This window comes from Mirounga leonina, unplaced genomic scaffold, assembly GCF_011800145.1.
Source record: "Mirounga leonina isolate KUSES-001 unplaced genomic scaffold, KU_Mleo_1.0 Mir_154, whole genome shotgun sequence".
Classification (NCBI taxonomy): Eukaryota; Metazoa; Chordata; class Mammalia; order Carnivora; family Phocidae; genus Mirounga; species Mirounga leonina.
The window spans coordinates 33,530,318-33,554,815 of NW_023270389.1; the positions used below are offsets into that span (position 1 = coordinate 33,530,318).

The window sequence follows — 24,498 nt, forward strand, 5'->3', positions numbered from 1 at the left end:
ATGGTGTCCTGCCTCCGGGCAGAGCAACAAAGGATCTGCCCGAGACACTTTCACAGCATCCTCCTGAGAGGCTTCGGAGTTTAACATGCTTATCTAGCAAATCTTTATCAGATGTCACCACAGCGAGGCTCCAGTGCTATGTGAGAGGGAAATACCAGCCATCAGGACACAGAGCCTGCCCCGCAGAGCTCAGAGTCCAGGGGGAGTTGGTAACTGCAATGCTGGAGCTCCTCGCCTAGGACAGGCGTGAACTTGGAGGAGGGGTGCCCAGGACAAGCTGTCGGGGAAGCGGCCGCTGGACGCTGGAGAAAGCGTGAGTCAGGGTAGGAGAGAGCTGCTGCAGAGACACAGAAGGGCACGGCATGCTCAGTGATTATCACAAGCCAAAGTCATCATGGACAAGTTCAGCAGAACTCAAGGGTGTAGCCTGGCTGGGGCGGGGTGAGATGTCAGGGCACGTACTCCCGGGCCAGACGATGAAAGGTCTCGTGCACCAGCTCCGGGAGGCTCCCTTTCTTTGTTGGGTGCTCCTCGTTCTTACCGTATCCTAACACCTAATATTCGTATCACAAGGCTTTCCTATAAGTGGGTAGACATGATCAGCTTTAAACAGCCCTAACCTCCTTTTAATAACAAAAATAGGAAACGCAGGAAGGATAATAGTCAAATCTTGCAATTCAGTTGAAGAAACTGGTACTGTGAGTGGAGGCTGTTCTGAAATAGCTCCTATATACTAGACCTGAGGGTGTGAGTCCCGTATGGCCTGACCGGCTGATATAATGGCTCAAGGGGCTAATTTGCTCCTGGGCTGCATAAACAGACAGGGTGTCAGGGTTGGAGAGAGGGCACCCCACACTGGGGAGTGCCCAAGAGCGGTGTTATTCAACCAGAGGTCCTTCCCAGAAGAGTGGTCAGGAGGGCTGGGATCCAGATGCAGCATCTGAGGTGTTGGACCTGGGATGTTTATTTAGATCCAAAAAGATGAGTCTTGAGGGGGTTTCCAATGTTTGAAGGGCAGCAATGTGGCCACAACAGGACTCATGGGTGAAAAGTTTCAGGAAAGCCCAAACTAGGAAGGTCAAAGCTGTCCAATAACATTCAGCCCTCGCTTCTGCAAGGAACTCCCATCACTGGGATTCGAAAGCAGAGTCAACGTGACAGGTGTCTGGAAGGCTGTGAGAGGGATTTCTGTCCTCAGAGGGAGGCCGCATTTGTCCTTCACATTCTGACCTTTGGGAATCTATTTCCCACAGTTTACCTAACTCCTCCTTGAGACTGTTCACGATTTCTGCCCTGAACAATTTGGTACAGTTAAAAGAGACCATCCAGGGGCACCAGGGTGGCTCAGTTGGTTAAGTGTCCGACTCTTGATTCTGGCCCAGGTCATGATCTCAGGGTCCCAAGATCGAGCCCTGCATCAGGCTCTGCGATGGGCATGGAGCCTGCTTGAGATTCCCTCCCTCTCCCTCTGCCCCTCCCCCACCATGCACACACACACAAACATACACACACACACACTCTCTCTCTCTCTCTCAAATAAATAAATAAATCTTTAAAATACATACATACATACATACATACATACATAAAAGCGACCACCCAGCCATTGCCACTGGCCACCGGCATCATTACATCGCCTTAAGAAGTAACCCTTGACCTCTGACTCATGGCCTGTGATCCCTCCAAGCAGCATCTTTCTGAAAGCCTGCCTCTCCGGGGCCTGGAACTCTCAGCCCTCCAGGATCTCTGTGACCCCACGGCCCCGGGAGCTTCCGCCGGCCCCCTCCAACCCGCCCTCTGAGGCCTGAGCGCCACTGCAGCCCAGGGCCCAGCCTTCTTTTCTTGGGTTTCGAGCTCCATGTGAGTGATGTCTGCATCTGGCTGGAAATTAAAACAACTGTCTGCATTGCATTCGGCCTGTCTGTCAAAACACAGCCCGGCTCTCAGCAGCTGGGGAAGACGGCCCTGAATGGGAGCAGTGTCTCCAGCAACAAAGCCCACTTTCACGCCAAGTGCCACGGAGATAGTGAGAACCCTGTTCTTCTCCAAACATGAAACCAATAGCACAACTATTTTTCCTGTTTCCTGGGCCCTCCTGGTGGGAATTTCTCTCTCTCTCTCTCTCTCTTTTTTTTTTTAAGGCACTGAGTTGAAGAGCAAAGTGAAACAGGAAACTTCTGGGGTGGGGGTGGTTCTAAAACCTGAATGATTCTCTCCTCCGAGATCTACTAGCCAGGCACAAACCAGAGGCAAGAAATGTCACCGGGACTGGGAGGAGACCCTCCACATCAGATGTTTCTGTGGGTTCTCTGTCTTTTCTATATTCCTGTGTTTCCATAGTCATTCATCAGCCCAGATTCATTGATCACATCCTACATATAGAGAGGGGCTAGTGCTAGGCACTTCAGGGGAATGAAAGCAACTGCACATTAAAACATAGCCATCAACTTCAAGTTGCAAACAGACCCGCAGGGAAAAGACGAGAGAGTGATGTGTGCTCTAAGGCACCGCAAGAGAGCTGAGGGGATTCGGAGCAAAGAGAAGATACTTTTATGTCTGCTGTGTCCAAAGCGACAGCCACTAGCTCATGTGCTTATAAGCACCTGAAATGTGGCAGGTGCAAACTGAGTTGCGCTCTAAGGACACAAGACGCCCTGGGTTTTAAAGATTTTGTACGGAAAAAAAAATGTAAACGGTCGTATTAATGCTTTTCTTATTGACAATGTTAAAAATGAATTTTTTTCAGATACTGGGTTAAATAAAATCTATTATTAATTCTACTTCTTCCCTCTGACTTCTAGTTTTCTAGCTGCCAGAAAAGTTGCAAGTATACACGGAGCTTGCATTTGCAGCTTGCGCTTTGTTTCTCTGGGCCAGTGCTGCTCTAGATGGGAGTCCCAAGCAGGTTCTGTGAGAAAACAAGGCAGGGGCCTGGGTCTTGAAGGGTGAATCATTGACACGGATGGAGAGCGCTCCAGGTGGAAAGAGTCACCGCACGAAGGGGAGAGCAGAGTTTCTTCAGCAAACCTTGCGTGAGAGCGAGGGAGCGGTGGGTATAAACCTGGAGAGACAGGTTTGGCTTAGGCTGGGAAGGACAGGGAAGACCACGGGACTGGGGAACGTATGAAGTGGCTTTGCTCTCCAGACTGCCACTGCGTGGCCAGAAGAACGTCCTCCAGAAAGAGGGGGCCCAGGAGCTCTGAAGGAGCAACGGCTCTCCATGCATGGTCTGGACCCAGCACTGTTGGCATGACCTGTGAGCTTACGAGACAAGAAAACCCAGAGCCCACTGAGTCAGAAACTCTGGGATGGGGCCTGAGCGATAGTTCTAACAAGCTCTCCAGCTATTCTTAGGACTGAAAGATTGGGAACCACCGATGCAGATAACCTCACTCCTTGGGAGAGTCTTTTTAAATGTCAGGTCCCCAGGCCAGGAAGAAATGGAATAAAACTCGGCTTTGGGGCTATGGAAGGAACGAGACTGCTTTAGGGGAGCAGGAGAAGGGGGCATTCTGGGGACTGCTTTATGTCCAGGGAGAAATTGGCCCTGATAACTCTGAGTCTATGGAGGCCCTAACGGACCAAGTTCGAATCTCGGAAATCTGGAGGCTTCATCCGGCATCCCCAGTGACAGGCGGGCACCTGCTCTGGGACTGGGTGGGGTGGGGCAGGACGGGGTAGGGATGGGAGTGGTCTCAAGAAGCTCAAGAAGGAGCTCGAGCTTTCTCCTGCAGAGCATCCACTGAGTCAAGGCGGCACTTTGTCAGGGCTGACTCAGAGTTTAATGGGACATTCTGTGACGCTTTAATTAGTGTTTGTTTATTATGATTGCATTTTAATTATGCCTGAGGCTCCCCCACCCCCTTGGCTGAGTGCTGGGATCCAAGGGTAGCGAGGCTGGGAAATGAGCGTAGCAATGAGAAGCCTACCAGTCAGAGGACGCCCTTCCCCTGACCCCTCCACCGCCTTCTCCCCGGGACCATAGATTCCACCCTCACGCTCCACATTCTTTTCTGCTTGATCTTAGGTCTTGTAATTATACCTCTAATGAATATAACTGTCTTATTAAGTCATTTACTTAAGAAATGCTCTTAATTAAAGGTGACTCACACTGTGTTCTTGGCTCCTCTGGCCTTGGGGCCCTGCATCTCTAGTGGCTTCCTTGGCCTGATTCAGCAGGATTGGAGCTCTATGTGGGAAGGGATCGGGGGGCTGTGCAGAGTTTAGGGTGGTTCCCCTCACTCTCCCTCTTCTTAGCACAACACGTAGCCCACAGGGTGGGAGGCTCTGCACGGCCAGGGACATGACATCAGATTATTATTGGCTATGGCGGCAAGTCACTGAGGGAATGGCTGGGACCAGCCTCATTCCTCCAGATCTTGAAGAACATGGCAGACTGTTGGGGTTTGGACCACCCGCGGTAAGGCCAGGAAGGCCCCTGAGGCCCTGGACAGTGAGTACCTCAGGTACAAACACATCACCACGCTTCAGAGTCATCCAGTGGTAGGCAGAGGACCCAGAGCTCTTTGCCAAGTGGGCTTGGGCACAGAGAATCAATGCCACGTCTCTGCCTCCCTGTGTGGACGCCTGAAAGGAGCTACGTGGTTCTGAGTACCCAGATAGGTCTACTGGAGAAAAATCTGAGGTGAAGCAGCAGAACACATAGGCTTCTGACCATGGACTGTGCCTGGGTCCCCCACAGTCCTTAAACATTTACTGAGCATTTATGTTGTGCTACGCTCTGGGGCTATATTCTCTGCCTTCCTGGAGTTCTTGGTTTGTTTGAGGACAAAACCAAGGAAACAGATAATCTCAACACAATGGGATAGATGTCACAAAAGAGGTAGAATCAAGAGACAGTCATGGCTCAAAGGACACAGAGCAGAGGTTCGCCTCGGGGGAGCATGGCGCTCAGTGGTCCCGAGGCTCTGCGGGATTCCCCTGCCATCGTGCAAGAGAGAGACGCAGAGACCAGGAAGCAATCAGGGAAAGCTGCTCTCCAGGCTGCCGGGGGCCCCTCAGGGAATGAGCATTTAATGCCCTGCTTCCCTGGAATCTGCCGCCCCCCCGCCAGATGGTACACCTGTCCCCACACGTGTCCCCGGCCTCCTGACACAAGGAAAGAAACAGAGGCCTTCTCAGTGGCCAGGAGCCAGGTGGCACACACAGCCTGGCTGGGGGCAGGCAGTTGGTCCGATCAACAGCCTCCTGGTCCTCGGGTCTGGGGCAAAGCACACAGCAGCTGAAGCCCAACTGTCTCCCCGAGCTTGCTCCTTCCCTTTGTACCTTCTTTAGGTGGTCCCACCAGCTGGCCCCCTCTCCCCTTCCAGTGAGGAAGGTCTCAGACCCACTTTCTCCTTTTGCTCCAATTCAAGCCTGTTTTCCAGCAAAGTGCTGACGCTCTTGTTCATCCACGGCGGAGGGCAGGCTGAAGAGAGCCGCGGCCAGGCCTGGCACACGGACAGCCATCCGTGGCACTGACACCACGTACCAGGGGAGAGTTTGAGCTTTTCCGAGTGCTTTCACACACTTTATCTCCTTTGACCTGCACAACTCCCCAGGGAGGAAGACAGGGCGGCCACTGTTAGGTATTATGATTTCCATTTGATCCACTAGGAAAGAGAGGTCCCCAAAGGGCTGGCTTAGCCCTGGCTCCATCTCAGAGTGAGCGGCAAAGTGGCTCCTCCATGGCCCATGCTGGTGACATACTGTAAAGGAGCTTCCGGAGGATGAGGACGGACAGGAGGTTCAGGGGACAGTTTCAGTAGACAAGGTTTGAGGTGAGCCCAGAGCCAGGTTCAGGAGGCAGGAAGGAATCTGAGGGCAGGTAAGCCTTTTGCTTCTCTATCCCCACAGTTCTGTGTAGCTTGCTGGCACCCAGTAGTTGTTCATGGGGCGATGGATAGGTGGGTGGAGTCTCTCTTCACAGGCTTTCCCCAAATCCCGTCAGCCCCGTGGTAACGGGTGCAATCAGCCTCAAGAGGCCCGAGGGCTTGGGGCTCTGTCCTTCCCTTCACACCTGATGTGGCCAGGGTTCAGAGTCCTCACCAGGAAAGGGACACAGGCAGCTGATCGGAGAGGCCTAGCCCAGTGCCCAGCCCAAGCCCCAGTGGACCCTCCAGGGACAGGACAGGCTGCACCAGCTCCTGACATGCTTCATGCTACATCGCCTATGGTTCAGCAAGTTTCCATGGGAAAAACCAGCTTCTCCCTCATGCCCTTTCGGGCAAAGAGCTAACTGTCTACTGGATGCCTGAAGCCGCATCTTCATCTAAACCTCTCTGCTGGGAGTGGGAGGGGCCAGAGGTATGGGGCAGCAATGAGATCCCCTCCGTGGATCTGCTCCCCAAGGACAGAGGGGTGAGGAGGCGACAGGGCCTGAGGTCTCCTGCTCCTGGCTGGCTCCACCTGGCTCTGGGCTGAGCAGTTGGCTGAGCTTGGGGAACAGCATGAGGCAGCAGGAATAATAATAATGATAGCTTTCTACCTACTGCATGCCAGGCACACGGTGTATATTATCTCATTTAATCCTGTGCCAACTTCGCAGGCACGGTATTCTTAGGCTCGCTTTACTTATTAGAAAACAGTCGCAGGTAGCATAACCCACCCAAGGTCACATGCCTTGCAGGTGTGGCAGGCACCGACCTGGAGTCCAGGTTTGTTTGGCTCCCGGGCTGAGGGGGTAAGGTGGAGACAGGCCACCCTGGAGACGGAAGGCCCCCCCCTTGAGGCTGCTGCAAGGGCTGGCTGCCGGGGCCGCCCTTCTTTCTCCTGGAAATCAGGCACGGGCTGCAGTGCCTAGGCACGCTCTCGGACACTGCAGTCACACACCTAGGATGGTTTGACTTCAGATTTTTCGGCTTTAAGATGGCGTGAAAGAGATACGCACGCAGCAGAAACCGTACTTTGAATTCTGAATCTGGATCCTCTCCCAGGCTAGCAGGACGTGGCACTGGGTGGTGGTGGCAGTGACCACAGCCACGTGATCCCAGGGGTGAACCACCCGCAGACTTAACACCATTCTGTGCCCACACAACCATGCTGTTTTTCACTTTCGGTACAGTATTCAATCCATTATGTGAGCCAGGCGGCACTTTTTGATCAAATAGGCTTTGTGTTCGATGATTTTGGCCCAACTGTAGGCTGACGTTTAGTGTTTTGAGCATGTTTAAGGTAGGCTAGGCTCAACTATGATGTTCGGTAGGCCAGGTGTATGAAATGCATTCCAACTTACGATGGGTTTATGGGGACGTCACCCTATCCTAAGTCCAGGAAGATCTGTACTATCACCCATCTGACCGCTGCATGCCTCTTAGCTCATTTTACTCTCCTGTTCGCTAGCAACGATTCAGATGGTGAATCCAGAGTTAGACGCAACAAAAGGGGTGATGTCAGAGTGCCGAGAAGGAGAGAGGCTGGTGAAGGTGGAAGAGCCCCTGCTCGGTTCTTTTTCAAGCTGGCCAGGACCCAGACCAATAACAGGAGAGGCTCTGAGCAGGTTGCACAGTTCCCATCCCGAGCCTCCCAGGAATGTCACAGAGCCCTCAGCACAGAGGTGGAAGGTGCTTTCTGTCCTGGTCTGGCCAGGAGTTAGCTGTGTGGCTTAGGGCAGCCCAGTTCACCTCTTAAGCCTCCAGTTTCTTACCTTTCTTGTGGACACAACAGTACCTGCTCATCAGGGAGCAGAGCATCCCTGAGCTCACATTTTCTGCTTCGGTCATTCCTATGAATCAACCTCCCAGTAATTAACGTGAAGAACTCACTATGGCTTGTTCCCAGCGTTAGATTCAGTTCTTCAAAAATCAATAGCCATCTGTGAGACCTCCTTAAATCCTCATAAAGTAAACACCGGCCCAGCCTCCTGCCTGTCCTCAGAGCTGTGAAAAGTCACATGATCAATATCATTAAGAAAAAGGAGGCACTGACCCCCAGAAAACCAGCTGGAGGTTCTGGAGTCTGTGACTGCAACCAAAGCAACATGCAACCTTCTGACCAGAAGCTGACCCTGGGGCTGCCTCCGAAGAACTCCTGACTATCTGGGGACCCAGGGCAGAGTGGAGTTCAAAGAGAAAATCTATTTTTAATGACTTGGGGGAGAAGAGCGGAGTGGCTGAGTAATTCGGAGTAATTAAAGCTATCTATCACTCAGAGAGTGGAATCCAAAGTTGGTTGAACTTTTCAATGACAGTTTTTCCTCCTCATTCATAAAACCCAGCTGCGGGTTATGCAGGAGTCAAAGGGCAGAGGGCGGTGGGAAGAGAAATTTCTGGCCCCGACCAGTGAAATTTATCCTTTTGATGAGCACTAGAGCAGTGGCCTCTCCTGGACCCCTTTTTTTCAGCGAGAGGCCTTATTTTGTACTGAAGGTGAACGCTGAAGGGGACAGCTGATAAACTGTATGGCATTAAGTTGTCAGCTCTCCCTACCTCAGTTTCCTTCTCTGTGAGATGGTGACGATAATGATGTCAACTTCACAAGGTTGTTTGGGGGCTTCACTGACAACTGCACACCAAGAGCCATGCACACAGTTGGTGCTCAATAGTGGTAGTTATTACCGTGCTCAGTCTTTATCTGCAGACCCCACTGGAGGTGGCAGTGTTTGCACGGGAAAGCTGCAAAGGGCCCTCACCCAGGCTCTGCACTCCTGTACTGAGTGACCTTGGGCAAGCCACCTAGGCTCTTTGGGCTGGGACTGCTAATCTGTCCTAGGAGGAGAGGTATGTCTGCCCTTTGCATGAAGAGTGGTACAGCCACTCCAACTATTGTCCTTCGCGATGACATAATCCCTCCTTGAGGCCAAAGTGCACTAAAACTCAAGATGCTCTGCTGAAAGAAGTCAAATCAAGCTTTGTCTCCTAAGGATTCAGGTAAAACTTGGGCAAAGGAAAAGCACAAAGAGGGTAGGAAACCAAATGGACAAAGTAGATATTCCAAGCACCATAACATATTTTCTTAGACAGGAGTTCTGGGCCAGAAATACAAGGGAGGTAGACATAGGGCCCTTTCTAGTTTTGTTTTATGGGAGGATCTATAAAGCAGCAGAGATGCGGATACTATGTTGTCTCCATGACAACTGTGGGTTTATTCAGTTAAGGAAAGCGGGTGGGATAGGAAATCAGGGATGAGAAATGGGGCCTAAGAAATAACTGAAACAGATCTCCCACCTGGGATTGAGATGTCTAGGACAAGCCAGGTCCCGTAAAGTTCCCTATAGGGTCAACATCAACTCGTCTACCTGAGGAGGGGAAAAGTGATGAGGGCAAGGGGATGGAGTAACATGGCAGGGATGACTCTTTACCCACCCATTCCCGTTCATTCACTCCAAACTTCTACTTGTTCAGGTGGTCCCACTGAGGCCCCTGGATGCCCAGGGCCCGAGTATAACCTTACCACATGGAGACTGATTTTATTTAAGAGCTGGGCCTCTGCCTTATAGGCCCTGGTTTCTGGGCTCCATCCCCTTAACTTCTGCTCCCCTTGCTTCCAGTTACCAGCAGAGCAAGACGAGAGGGAGTGGAGCATCAGTTAATCCCAAATTCTCTTTGAATCATCTATGGTGCATAAACTTGGGAAGGTGAGCTTTGTGGTGGGAATCATCAGGGCCCAAGAAGAGGCAGTCAGGATCTGGAATAAGAACACTTTCGCCGTTGTCTGAGTAGAAGGTGGGGCCTGCCTTTAGTGTGGTTTGGGATGAGGACTCAGGGAATCCTTGTATAAGAGGGGAAGGGGGGCCTCTAGGACATCTCTGCTCCTGAAGGGGACCCTAAGAATGAGCTCCTTTTGGCAGAGGCCCTGGCATTGCCTTCTAACCAAGCTCTAGTTTCTGCATCCTGGTGCCCAACTGCACTTCTGGCTCTGATGTTGGCACTCATGGTTATTGACACAAGCTTGTAGGTTCTCAGGGGCTGTACGAATTGTGTACGAATTTCCCACTCTTGATATCTTCCCTGGCATCTGCTCCTGGGGTTACGAAGGGTCCCCATGTTGAAGTTCCCAGGTCACCTTGACATAAGGAGAGCAATCCTACTGAAGGGTATAAGGTTTGGCCAAGCCCAACCACACAAGCCCTCCTCCAGGACACCCTCATCAACAGCTACGCACATTAAGAAAGATCAGAGCCAGCTTCGCTCCATCCACAGGCACTAGATCTGAGATGGGCCTCCACCTCTCCACCTCAGGTGTTGTGTAGATCTGAGCAGACAAGAAGCCATTGGAGCCTCATGCTGTAAAACAGAATTTGGATTTCCAGTGGACCTCATGGAGGGCATCTTCTCCGCCATCTCTCTATTCTTCTCTCTAACCATCTGAGACTTGGCCATCTTGTCTTCCCGGACACATGAGATCTGAAAATGTTCTCTCTGACTTTTCGTCATATGCCAAGTGTCTGGTTCCCTTGGGAAGGACAGAAGAGTGTCTTGTCACTCACAGCTTCCTAGGACAAGTGAGTAGGTGAGTGGATGAGTGTGGGCGTGTGTGGAGAGAGAGAAAGAGACAGAGAGATAGAGATGGTGGATAATAGTACATGTTAAATCTCTGACTGAGGGAAAAAAAGAGTCTCCTACACTTACATTGAATTTTAAAGGTTTCCTTTCTGTATAGAGTTCACGTGTTCGTTCATGCAATCCTGGCAAGGTGGTGATGTGTGAGACAGGAAGGCCCCAAGCTTTGCTGGATCCTGAGCCGCCGTGCTGCTCTGGGCATCTGCATAGACTGGTCGGTTGGATAAAGACCATTCCCCTGGGGCAGCAACAACAACAGGGCCACAGTGCCCCGTACCCGGGGGTGAGTCAGGAGGGGTTGGCTGACCTTGGGAAGCTGCATTCATGAGTGGACCTGCATTCGGTTGTTTATAATTTGGTGCTTATAATTTGATTTTTATAATTGGTGCTTATATTTGTTCATGGGCTTATTGATTCATTCATTCATTTGTTAGTCCATCCTGGTATGAATCCTTCATTCATTCGTGTCTCCATATATCCACCAGACCAGGTATCAAGTCTCATACGGTGAAGTTACAAAGACAAGTTATCATGGTCTTATGCCGCCCTCAAGAAGCATACCCTCTGGGGGGTAAGCTAGAAAGTCCAAGTGTCATTGGAGAGGTTCCTAGCTGAGAGTGATCATCTCTAGGGGCCGGGCAAGTGCCACCCTTTGTGGCCTGGAAACTTGGTGATATTTAGAGAGGCAGGAATAGAGAGAAGGGCATGAGCAGAGACCAAGCATGAGGAGGTGCAGAGAGACTTCCAGGAATGAGCACTGTTGGAGCAGGGAACTGGTAGGAAAGGTGAACTGAGGGGACATCGTGGAAGGCCAGGGTGGTGGAAACAGAGCAGAAAGGAGGAAAAGGAGAAGTTCTGCATTTCTTCTTTCACCACGTGTCCCCCACCTGTCCCTGTCAGAGCATCCCTGGTGCCCCCTCCACCTGCCCCCCGCTCCAGGCCAGCCTCCTCGGAGCAGGATGGCGGCTGTCGGCCCCATGGATCTCCATTCTGTTCTCCGCACATCAGATGTGTCCCGCATACCCTCATTTCTCTTTTCTTCCAGAAAGGTTGAGGGCATGGGTCCTAGAGTCAGACTGCCCGGGTCCGAGTCCTAGCGCCTTCGCTGATTAGCTGTGTGACCTTGGGCACCTTCCTCAACTAAGCCTCAGTTGTTGATTCGTGAAATGGGGATAATAATAGCACATATTTATAAAAGACTCACTATTTGCAGATGAGGAACAAACGGAGGCACAGAGCGTCTTAGTGAATTCATTTACGGCCATACAGCCAGGAAGTTGTAGAGCTGGGATTCGAGCCTCGGCTGCAGAGCTCGTGCTCCAAACTTCTACACTAAATTGTCTCTTAGGCATGAAGGGTGGCACGGGTTAGGAAACCATTAGGCTGGTGTCTAGGATATAGAGGTCAGTTATTATGAACAGGTACGTACTAAGCACATGCTATGTATGCTGCGTAGGCATGAAGTTCAAAGGGTGAATAGACATGGCTCTAATCTTTAGGTACTCAGAGTGTAAAACAGATAAGCCCTCCCCAATTATAATGAAATATTGGCGCAGAATGACTGAGATGTAGTATAGCTACAAGAGTAAAGGGAAAATCACAGAAGGCTTCCAGGAGGCAGTGTTTTATAATGATGCCCTTGGCTAAAAAAACCTAAATAATGTAAAAAATTTTTTCAAAAAACAAGAAAAACTGCCTCTTGGATGAAGTTTATAGTCCAAATGCCCCCCAACTTTTGAGCCTTTTAACTTCTGCTAGCCACCAGGCTGACATTTCCACTCTAGACCCCCTCTGTCAGTGTCAACGCCCCACTCCTGGCACAGTGGCCTCTCGTGCTTTGCACAGCCCTGCCTCCTTAACTTTGCTCACACATTCCTGCTCATCAGAACGTCCTCCCCTCTCCTGCTCATCCCCGGGCTTCCCCTCTTCCATGCAGCCTTCCTTGACCAATCTCTATGATGTCTCTGAATTTAGAATCTGACCACCTGCCCAGTTGGCAGGACTCTAATGCACTTTTTAAAAAAATCTTCTTAGGACTCTATCTTTTTAGGGTATCCATAGGGCTCTGCTTTTTACTTCTTCGTATGAGATATCCCTGTATGCTCCAACTTTACTTTCTTACACAAAATAGGTCTATAAATACCTGCTGAGAAGCTAATCACACTTGCCCAGTGATCCAGGTTTTATTTTAAGCTTCTTAAGTAAATGTACTAAGAACTATGTGAAGGTTCTCTAGGTGTGGCTGATGCCCCTGGCATTCTGCTGGGATCCATTAGGTGATGTGAAGTGTTTTTTGTTTTTTTCTTTTTCTTTTTAAAGACACTTACTGTTTATTACCCAGCAGAGGTGCATGGTGTCATGGAAAGGACATGACTGTTTGAGTTAGAAGAACTTGGCCCAGCATCACCCTGTACTAAGCTGTGCTGAGTGAACCACTTAACCTTTCTAAGCCTCAGTTTCTACCTTTGTAAATACTATCAGATATCAAAATTAAAGCATCCAGCAAATGAACACAGCAAGCTCACGAAGATGGCCGACGACCACACAATTTTTCAGAGTAGATTCTCAAGATTCTTCTGCCCTTCATCCTGGGTCCTGGTCCCAGATCAAAGAAATACAGGGGTCAAGGAAAGAAAAGGAGGCGATTTTGTGAGATGTTTGGAGGAAGCCCTTGGAATGCTGTAACCTAGCCAGCCACCCTTTAATAGGACCACTTGAAAAGCTTGGGATGCACGCCCTGGACTGTAGGGGACACAGTGGACAGGAAAACCCAGAAGGCGGGAAATGCAGAGACTCAGCTGGCGAGCTCTGAGGAGGCAGAGTGAAGTCAGGACCTTGGGCAGTCACCGAGCGCCCCCACCCCGGTGACAGTGGCAGACTGAGGATGTGCAAGTGCTTTCTTGCACCAGATCCAGATGTGGACACCCCAGGAAGGAGAGCTGGCCTGGGAGCATCTTATGACCTGTCCAAGACAAACCCCTGGAGTTGGGTTCTATGTGGACAGAAGAGCTGGAAAATCAGGGCTGAGAGCAGGGAGCTGTAGGATGGGAGCTGGAGCCATGGCAGCTCAGCAGAGGGGTGTCCATGGGCCCACGAAGGACCCAGCCCCCTAAGAGGCAGAAGTGCTAGCCAGCTCAGAGAGCAGGAGGCTATCTTGTGACAAGTCCACTTCAAGTGCAAAAGGGTCTCTATGACCCTTCCTCTCTGCTTCCTCGAAGGTTTCAATAGCAATACTCGGGTGGGGGAAGGTAAGTGAGAGAAAGAGCAGAAGCACTCCTTGTGGCTCCAGGTGGGGAGTGTGCAGGAGGCCCAGGCTGAGGGATGGGGGAGATCTGAGCTTCGGTCAAGGTCAGAATTTTACTTCTGGTTTGGTGAACTGGACAATATAACTCTGAACGGAGACTGTGTTTGAGACTCGAAGGCCTTCATATTACTATCCAAGAGTGAGCTGATGAGCTATGCAGGTGCCGGAGACAGAGGCAACGGGCCCGGGGGAGACAAAATAGAGCAGTGTTTTGGTGCTGTCTGCCAATGTACAGGCGGGCATGAGAATGCTAAGGACCGCCGTTCCTAACTGCATGTTTTCATGATGGGCACACGAAGGGAGAGCCACAACCCTGCATGGCTCAGGATCAGGCTGATTGCACACATCTGGGGCAATTGCTGGTGTTACTTCTGGGGACATATTGATAACCTCCTGGTAACATGATCTTAAATAAAAAGAAAACTCTGGGTGTCGACTCTCAAATGATTCTGCTGAGTGTTCTCTCTGAAACCCTGGTGTCCTTCCAGGGAGTGGACAGGGGGTGCAGCAGTCTCTTTTTCAACTCAAGGGGTTCATGGGTCAAAAGAATTTGAGAACTGCCCCAGTGGGAGGCCTCAGGAGATGCGAGCACAATCATTAAATGTGACATTCCAAGCTGGTCTAATGAAGACAAGGGTGTTGTGAGGAGCTGGTTCCTGGTGAGAAGCCCTCTGGGGGCCCCTGCCCCCCTGGAACGCAGGGCCAGCCCTGCCTGAGCCATCAGCGGGGATTACAGCTCTGCCGCTCCCGCTTCCTGGACGGCGGTGGCGGGGAATGTTCGAATCTTCACTTGCCTCACTGCTTTCTATTCCTCGCCTCCTTCAATGGCTGCCTCAGATGGAACCATTGTCATGGAGCTGCTGGGGATAGAAAGGGGTGGAGGGGAACTTGGGGAAATGGAAGAGAAACAAAAGATTCTTTTCCTTTTTTTTTTAATAGGTGCTTAGGAAATTAATTAGAGCAAATAATCACCAAGTTGCCTGAGTCTCTATTTTATTTGGTGCATGCCAGGTCTGCTGGAAAAAAAAGGGGAATTTTAAATAATTTTGGAGTTATAACTGATGTAATTAGGTGCTCAGTGAACACTTAGCATCGAGCCTGTGCTTATTAAAATTACTGTTTTAATCAGAACATTGCTGGAGAATCATTAATAATACAATGGCTTGATTCCCTGGAACTCTAATTAGACCTGGACTTTTAACCACCTGAGCGTAATCTGGCTCCGTCTGGATGCGCACCATGGGTGATGCATTATCATTTCAGGGCATGTGGGGATGGAGCATCAATACTGCTATTTAGCGATGGCCTGAATGCTTTATTTTGGAGTGTGAGAGTGTGTTGAGGAGGCTCGGGGGGCATTGATGCTGAAAGGTGGGGATGGAAGTGAAGGGGGCCAGCCAAGGGCTCGGGGTTGGAGGTCTTCAGGAAGGCAAGGCAGGAGATACTTCTCCTGCTGCTGGGCATGCCTTATCCATCGTTCTGCCGGGGAAACAGTCAAGCCATAATGTCACAGACCCAGCTAAGGGCCGTTTCCTGGGATGCTCCACCTTCACAGGGGGCCTGCCGGTCATCCAAACCAAACACAGGTCCAGACAGTGCAGCTTTAGTCCGCTGCAAAGCCACTGTCATCAGAAATCTAACCTATCACTCACTGAGTGATAACCAAAGGCTAATCTGGTGAAGGGCTGGGACCACTTCTTAAATTCCCTGTCCAGCACTTCGGTTCACCCTAGAGAGACACCATGAGATGGGCTGAGCTTTTCTAGAACTTTCCAATCCTTACAGACCTTTCAGGGTTAACCTAGGTCCACAGCCTGGAGGGAGGCTGACTGGATGTGTTTGCTGTCTCCTGAGATGCTTGGCTGAGCTGGTTTTTGGGGAGTGGTGTCAATGCCCTGGCTCTGAGCACAGAGCTTTGGTTTCTCCTTCAGTGGGTGGCTCAGTTGTATCAACACTGACTTGGCCCCCACTGGGGGTGGAGTGCTCGGATGGATGTCACGGGGGTGCCCAAGAGCAAAGGAAATGGAAACACGCTCTCTGCCCTCCTAGAGCTTGCTAACTCATTGGAAGGAGATAACAAAGATGTGAAAACAAGATTTAGGATACTTAAAAGGCTGACGCTGAGAAGGAAAAATTAAGCTGGAGCGGGGCAAGGGCAAGCGGAGTTAAGTGGTGATCAGAACATGATGGGATTAATCAGAGAGGGGGTAAAGGCCTTCCAGAAGAGGACGTGAGGCCAGGAAGGGATGGCAGCCCTCTCTGTGCCCTCATTAAACATTTTTCTGGCTGCTACTGGAGGTCTTGAGACAACAGGATTGAACTCTCTCAGAAACTCCCGTTCTGGGTCACCTCTAACCGTTACAGCACTTGCGTGCAATTGGAAAAAGGTGACCCTCTAGGTGCATGGTTGGTGAGATGGGTGAGGACTCTGTTTCAGCCCCTACTTGCGTCCTCAGCCAGACGCTCTGTTCAGTACACAACCTGAACCATCATATCTGGCGGCCCCGATGCCCAAAGTCTCTAGGGGAACAGAGAGTCGAAATGTGTGGTATGGGTCTCCTGGAGTCCAAGCCTAGCTGAGCCAAAGATAGAATATTTTTAAGGGCTAAACATTGTACCTCTTATAAGCCCTGTGTGTGGTGGGAGGGTCAGTGGGAGGCACAAAGAAAGCTGGAGTCCAGTGTGGGCTAAGGAGCAGGGAAGTCTCCATGGAAAGGGTGGGACTTGAAGGCAGGGTGAAAAGTCCTGGGCAGGAAAACATCACAAGCCAAAGCAGAGAGAATGAGCTTCGGGGTGTGTTATGGGGATAGCAAAGGACACAAGAAGGACATCCCCATTCAGATTTCTTTTCTTACTAGTTCCACCAGGAGTATACATTTTAAATAACATCGCTCTAGGCCTCCATCAAGGAACCATAGGCCAATGGAAGAAGTTTCCTATAAACCAACAATGCCGGGTGGGAGAGCTCCCCTCCCACTGCGGGGGAGCTCTAAGGAGAGGCTCAAGGTCCAGATGAGTGACAGGAGTCCCTCTGGCTTCCAAGACTGCCTCATGGACAGGCCCCTTCTCCCTTCCAGGATTCCCAATAACCCCTCCCCTCGGCAGGATTTCTACACACTGAAAGGGAAGGGGCAGGTGCTCCCTGTGCTTGGGAGCAAACGGCCGGACCTCAACTCAAGGATTCTTGTGCTTCTGAAAAAAGAATACCATCTCACACACACACACACACACACACACCCCCCACAAACTCGTGTTCTTACGCAAACACACAAGGGAACACAAACACACGTCATACCACACACTCACCTTCCACAGCAACACCCTGACACCTCACACACACTGCACACAAGTTAACGCTGACATTCCATACACACATTCCTGTCACACACACTCGTAACACACAGACGTTCCTACCACACTCACTGCCCCCCTCCACCCCTGCCCGCGTGCAACTGTGGGCAGGAAGAGCCATCAGGAGCTGTCTCCTTCGGGTTTGTCGTGAAGAAGGATTAGGGCTGCCCAAGATTAAACAGAGGAGTTAAAAATGACAAACAGACTTCTAAACAGGATTAGAGTCTTAATGAAAACCATAATGAATGGAAGAGCCACACAGATATCATCCATTAATGGCCATAAATATCAGACCAACAGATGAGATCTTAGATACTGCAGTTCTGAACCCCATCAAATTACTTTTATTGTAATTCATCAATAAATAACCAGGCCCAACTTCATATCTGAGGTCTTATCATGCTGCAAAGAATAGACTCTGAGGCCAGACAGACCTGGGCTTGAATTCTGGTTTCGCTCCTGACAAGCTTGGGCATGTTACTCTGCTTGTTTGATCGCAGTTTCTTCATCTATAAAATGCAGATAATTATCCCCCTAATAAGGATGTTGTGGAGATTAAATTAAGTCCTAGACAGCTCTAATAATAACTTATAATAATATAATTTATTATTACAGTTATGATTAATTTTCACTGTTATCTCTTGTCCCCTCCCCTTTTCAGCCTCCTGGGGTCAAGGAGAGCCAATTGGCTGGTGGGATCAGCAGAGAGAGAAGGATAAAGGAGAAGGGAGATAGAAGGAATAGGAAGAGTAGGAAACTGAGGCAGGAGCAGAGCAGGGAGAAGACAGGAAAAGGACAAGAAAATGAGAAGGAAGATGGCAGGCCTCTTGGATGCTACCCCTGCCATCATCTGGGGTGGGCTGCCCATGCCCGCCCGTCTGGGTGGTGGTTACCAGGGGAAGGTGAGGTTGTAGCCACACGATTATGGCCCCACCTTCCTACTACTTTTTTTTAAAATAACAGCTCTATCGTGATATAATTCACAAAATTATAATTCATAATTTCATAAACTTCACCCACTTGAGGTGTACCCTTCAATGGTTTTTAGTAGATTCACAGAATCGTACAACCATCACCACATCAATTTCAGAACAATTTCATCACCCCCCAAAAGAATCCCTGTACCCATTAGTAGTCACCCCCCCTGCCCCCCTCTTCCAGCCCGGGACAACTGCCTCTGTTCCAGCTCTAGGCAACCAACTTTCTGTCTATATGCATTTGCCTATTCTGGACAATTCACATAAATAGAAGCATATGGAATGTGGTCTTTTGTGGCTGGCTTCTTTCACTAAGCATCATGTTTGCAAGGTTCATCTGTGTTGTAACATATATTAGTGACTTCTTAAATTTCTTAACTCAAAGCCAAAAAGGTGAAGGAAGAGAGCTTCATATACCCACACCTAAGCAAGTGTCAAAGCGGCGACTGTCCAATAGTTCACCCCGCAAAGCTCACTGAATCCAGGTCAGTCCCAAAGTTATAGACTCAGAGGCCAGCCGGTTAGAGTCTTCATTCGTTTTTACCATTGGGGAAACCAAAGCGCAGGGAAAGGATACGTGTTTCGAGTGTGTGCATTTTGCGCCCTCCATATGTTTCTCACGAACAAAGGAAAACAAAATAAGATCCAAATGTAAGAGTCTCTTGTCTATGGTTTTATGATTTAGATTTAATGTTAAGAGGCAAATGAGAGCCTCTTGGTATTCTGCCCATATGTCTCTCTCTTACCTCTTAAAAGTGACAATTCCCAACTCTATTTTTACAATGTAAAAGGATGACTCTCCTCTAATGGTTATCTGTCATAGTTTATGTTTAAAGTAATTTTATATGTTAAGACTGTAGCCTTAGGATGCAGGAAAGCGAGACCCCTGGGCCACAGGCAGTCCCTGAGGTAGGAGGGGCTTGTAATCTGGTTTGAGAAGGAGGAGGCTGGTCGTTGGACTCAGGAAACGTCAGTCACCTTTGTTCTGTCACTGAAGCGAGATGTGTCCCTTAGGGCAGCTATGCTGAGAGTTCCAGGAATGACAGGGCAGTATCTATTCGGTCCAGCTGACCCTAGAGACAGAGAATACTTAAAGACTAAGTTGTGTGTCCTGCTTCATGGCCCGTACTGCCACCTACCACCATTAGCCCATGGCCACTAGATGTTAGTCTAGGGCCACCGGTAAAGCAACTGGACTTCGTGCAAAATGGAACCAGACCTATCACTGACTGATAACTTATGCTTCAGGGAAGCCCAACGGAAGATGGTGATGTGAGTCCGTCTTTCTTCCCTACAAATTCCAGTACTGATTTAGCTTGAATCACAGGGAGAGGAGGTTGTCCACAGGCCGGCCAAGACAGAGCTACAAGCTAGTGTCCTTAGATGCCACGGACGGTGGCCATGCTAGAAGCCACAGCTGGAGAACCAGGGAAGGACTCCGCTAATGAGGAATGCCCTTGGAGTCCAGGTATGACTACTGGTCACTTCCTACCGGGGCTATTCAGTGATCAGTATCTCCAGTGAGCTCAGTGGGTACTGAGAGACTCACAGAACTCATTTTTAGAATTAAATCCATCTGAAATGGAACAATATTGATACCAAATGGTGTGTTGTGTAGGACCCTATTTCACGAAATAAAACGATACAATGTTGCCATTCTAAAAAGGTCAAGCATTGTTTATTAACAATGCCCAAAGAATCTCATTAAATCCGGGAGCGTGAGGACAGAACAAACTAATATCATACATGTGAAGTGATCTGCATACCAAGGAGGACCGCCCTGGGACCAGACTGGCAGTTTAAGTCTCCCGTGGCTACTGTTCAGAAGTCCCTGAGCTCCTCGGGGTGGGCGGGGGAGGGGGGGGGATTGCTGTCCAGTGCTCAGCGTTGCTCTTCACTCCACCTACCACAGAGGAGGCACTGGGCAGATTTTCCCAGCCCGTGTTCCTTCCTCTATTGCAAATTACTTCTCGGTGCATGGCCAACAAACAGGGGACCCCAGGTGAGGGAAAGGGGATTCTGGAAAAAGCGAGGTGGCTAGAATTTTCTCCATTAATCTGGGCATGCTCCAATTTGTACTCTGAGCATAAATTTGCATGTTGCATTCCAGAGGCCCTAACTCTAAGAACATTAGGTAGAATAAAATAAATTCTTGTCATCCTCTGTGATCACAGTCAAACCCAGTAATTCTTAGCTTGGCCCACAGAGTAGGTCTGCCTGCCCGCTTTCCTCCGTGCTTTCCTATTAAAGGCATTTTCTCAAACACTGATTGAGTGTACGGTCGGTGCCAGGAGGGGCCAGGGTACCTCTGACCTGCATCCAGTCTCCCAGAAGCTTAGAGCCTGATGCGGGAGACCCCGGGTATTTACTGTCGTTTTTACCACGAAGTTAAAGAAGCTCAGAGAGCTGAATTCATTCTGACTGGAGTGAACTGGGATGGCTCGGAGTTCTGCTGGGGGCACAGGAGCAAGGACACAGGGACGTGGCAGCGAGCGGACACTCTTAGCTTTCTACAAATTCAAAATACCGGCATGGTTTTCGAGCCTTGAGTCTGCTTTTCCTTCATCTAGGGAGGCTGTTAATGAGAGAGAGAGCTCCTTGAGATGGGATGGCTGAAGGCTGAGCCCAGCAGGCCTCAGAGGCTTGGGAGAGGCCCGGGACTACAGACCACCGCGGGATGGGCCGGGTGGTGAGCGTGGCCAGGCCACGGCAGAGAGCCGGGTGCCAGCTTAGCCTGGCTTCCTGCAGAAATCTGCTGGGCCTCGGGAAGCAATCCTGAATCGAGTGGTGGCTTGGTTTTTTTCTGGCTCCTCTAGGAGCTTAGGCTTTTCCTGTGGTTCTGGAGATAGGATCGGTCATGGTCTATGTGGGCCGCCTTTCTTGGAGCAATCCGACTCCCTGCGAGCCGGTCTCTAGCGGTTAGTGAGCTAGAGCTGCCAGAGTGGGGCGGGGACGATGCAAGATCTTCTTAACAAGCTACTGTTTCTTCAGTGTTTGCTGTGTGTCACGTCCTGCGCTCAGTGTTCTGACGTCACCAGTTTAATCCCTGCCAACAACCCGATAAAGGAGAATCTATCATTACTGACAATTGATCTGAGAGGAAACTGAGGGCTTACATTCGGTAATTTGGCAAAGGTCAGTTTAGTAAGAGGTGGGGCCAGGATTCCAGAGGTGCTGAACGGAGCCTGCCCTTCCGCCCCTGCCGCTCGGCCCCCCACCAGCAAGCAGGTAACACAGAATGTGTTCAGAGGGCCTGGAATCCCCTTGCCTGCCCTGCCTTCCTGGGAAGCCACAAGCCCTGCTGACTTCCTCCTCTGCTACTCCCCTCCCCTCCCTACCTCCAGAGTGCTCCTGGAAGGAAGCTCATGACAAGGGATGCAGGCACACTGTGTCCTGGGCCCAGGGACAGGTGACCTTTCCAATTCAGCACCTTTATAAATCTTACCTAATGAAGTTAAGGGGAAAAAAGAATTAATGAATAAATGAAGGTTAAATCACTCCCTGCAGAAAATTGGTGCTGACAGCGGGGGCCAAGAAGAGAGCTTGGAAAGCAGGGAGCTGACTTGCACAAGAGGCTTTTAAAATTCCTTTCCCTGAAATTTGAGGGAGCTGTGCGGCCGGCCAGGCCCCGAGATGGGCCAGGAAGCCTCTGGGACGTCCAAGGCAGATGGCCTGAGGGCAATGGAGCAAGAAAGCCATACTCTACCTAGGGTAACTTTTTGGGAAGCCAATTTGGGTGTTTTTGATATACAGACACGTGTGTGTGCACTGCCCCCCCCCCCCCCCCCCCACTGTATGCATAGTTAACTCCTGCAGCTAAGCAAAGCATGGGCACTTTGGGTCTGCCTGGCTCATTCCTGGCCTCCCGGGGCCTCTGTGGAATGTCTTTTTGTCAGCACCCACTTGTTAGCCACGTTGGTCTCCTTGTCACCACCCTCAACGGCCACCCCCATATCCCCGAGGCTGCACACCTCAGCCCAATTGGCTCAGGGGATCACAGGTGACAGCACGGCTGGGCCAAGGGAGGAAGAGGAAGAAAAGCAGAAAGAGCCTCTGGCTAGAGCAGGCTGGGAGCCAGAAGAGGTGCAAGGAGGGGCGGGGTTTGGGGGAAGGGGATGGAAGAGGAGATGCACGGTAAAGCTCACAGGGTAAAATCTGGGTTGGGGCCTGGGAGAAACGTCCACTCTTCCAGGCAATGCTGCGACTCACTGAGTCTTGCCTGGGGTGGGTCACTGGCTCACCTAAACCGACCTCCTTTTGGCTCCTTGGTGAAATGGGACCGAAGAGGAGGCCCTACAGAAGAGGATCAAAGGCAAAAATCCTCCCTAGTGCCAGCACCGGGAAGATTCTGCTTCTTCCTCTTGTCTGTGCCCGCAGGTTTTTAAGAATCTGATCATGAAGACAGGGAGACTCCAGGGGACCGGCAGAGCGTGCCCACCCCGCGGTGGGATGAGGGGCACGGGAGGCAAGAAGCCTGCACTGGGCTGGTGGAGGGGTGGGAGTGTGGAGGGTGGGCTGGAGGTGGGGGGCGGGGAGGCAGAGAGACCTGGGCTGACTACATCAACCAGTAAATAAAAGGTCACGGTGATTTTTCCAGGCACCCAGGGAGAAGCCAGCAGAGAGCTGGGCGGATGACAGGAGCTGACAATTGGCAAATGAGGCTCTGCAGTTATCTGTTTCCCTGCCTTATTCTCGTCCCATAAGACAGAGGCTAGAAATAGATGCAACTGGCAGATGACTTAAGGATGAAAAATGAGCAACATGTTAGTTATGGGGGGCTCAGTGGCAGTGAACCAGGGAGCTCGGGAGTGAACCCGAGAGAAGGAGCTATTTCCAGGGTTTGGCTCCTGCTCTGTCCCAGCCACTTTGCAGGGCTCCGTCATTTCAGCTCAGCGATCTTAGAAGGCAGGTATTATGGTTTTCCCCACTTTACAGAAGAGAAAACTAAGGCTTAGAGAGGACAAGCCAGGCCCTGCTGAAGAATGGTAGAGCCAAGATTTGAACACAGGCCGATCTGCCCCCAAAGATGAGCTCCTTACACTATCCTACAGTGTCTCCTTTCCATGCGCTCTCTCTTTTCTTGTCTCCTGTCTTCCCCGCCCTCTCTTCCTAACTTTCAACAAGTGTTTATTAAGCCCCTAGTAAGGGCCAAACACTGCAGTATCTCTTAGGGAGACAGAAGGGGCCCAGAGAGGAAAGGTCTCTGCTACCAAGACATGTTGTTGGAAAGACCTAATGAATGAATGAAGCAGCGCGGTCTCTCTCTTTGTCTTTCCCTGAACCTGAGATGATCAGAGGTTTTCCTCCCCGTATAGAGAAGCGGCCGTCCTGAGTGGCAGTGTGGATTGGCATGATCACAAAGGGCTTTGGTGGTGGGCTGTGACCCGCCCTGCCATCCTTTCTCTTGAAGGTGCCTCTCAGATCCCTGGCGCGCAGGGTGCGGGGGGGGGGGGGGGGGGGGGGGGCAGCTGCTGTCAGCAAAGAGGAAACACTGGGAGCTTGGGGCACGATCGTTTTCTCCCAAGTTTTGTGAGGCAGTAGCAGGGGCTGAGGGAGCCTGAAGCACCTTCTCTTGGGTGGAGATGAGGGCAGGTGGATTAAGTCTACCTGAAGTCCTCTCGCTTCCTGTGAGCTATAGATGGTCTTCGAGGACTGATACCTCTTAACCCTTGCCTTCAACTCCAACAATATCAAATCTGGGGGACTATTCCCTGAATATGCTGAACTCTTTCATGCCTCTGTGCTTTCCTTCACTTGAGAAATACTCCTTTGCCTTCTGATCCACTTGGTGAGCTCCTCCCCTTTCATGAGTCACCTAGAGCAACACCTCCTCCAGGAAGCCTTCCTTGACTCACAGACTGTTGGGTAGCACCCTCTCCTGCATTCCCAGCGCTCTGCACACTGTATCACAATACTGTTTCCCTGGCGTATGTGTGATTTTGTCAGAACGGGCTCTATGCTCACAATAGGTCCTCAAAGGTTGGTTGATAAATTACTTGGAAGCTGAGTGGTTAACTAAGACATTGTTCTCAGCTCTGTTCATTTTTCTCTTTCCAATCTTCCTCTGGCCTGACTCTCATCTCTGCCCATTTCCCTCTTCTCATTAAACATTACTTGAGGGACAGAGGCTGAACCCAGACCGTTTGCTAAGCCCCCAACAGCTGATGACACAGCCAGTTCTCCCTCCACCTGGTGCAAATTTCAAACCCCAACCTGTCTGCAGAAGAGGGGGGTGGGAATAACCAGGAGGGGGAGTGAGGAGGGTTGCTCTGTGCAGAGTGGCAAAGGGAATTTAACTGTGGGGCACACACACTATGAACTGGGGATGGTGCCTGATGTGGGGTCCCAGAGCTGGGCAGGCTACGGA

General features: G+C 50.6%; 1 protein-coding gene across 1 annotated transcript in view; it reads right to left on the bottom strand.

The window, feature by feature from the left end:
* PLXNA2 (plexin A2) overlaps window positions 1–24,498 on the bottom strand; it is a 211,421-nt gene that overhangs the window by 79,785 nt on the left and 107,138 nt on the right. The gene's annotated exons all lie outside the window — the stretch shown is intronic.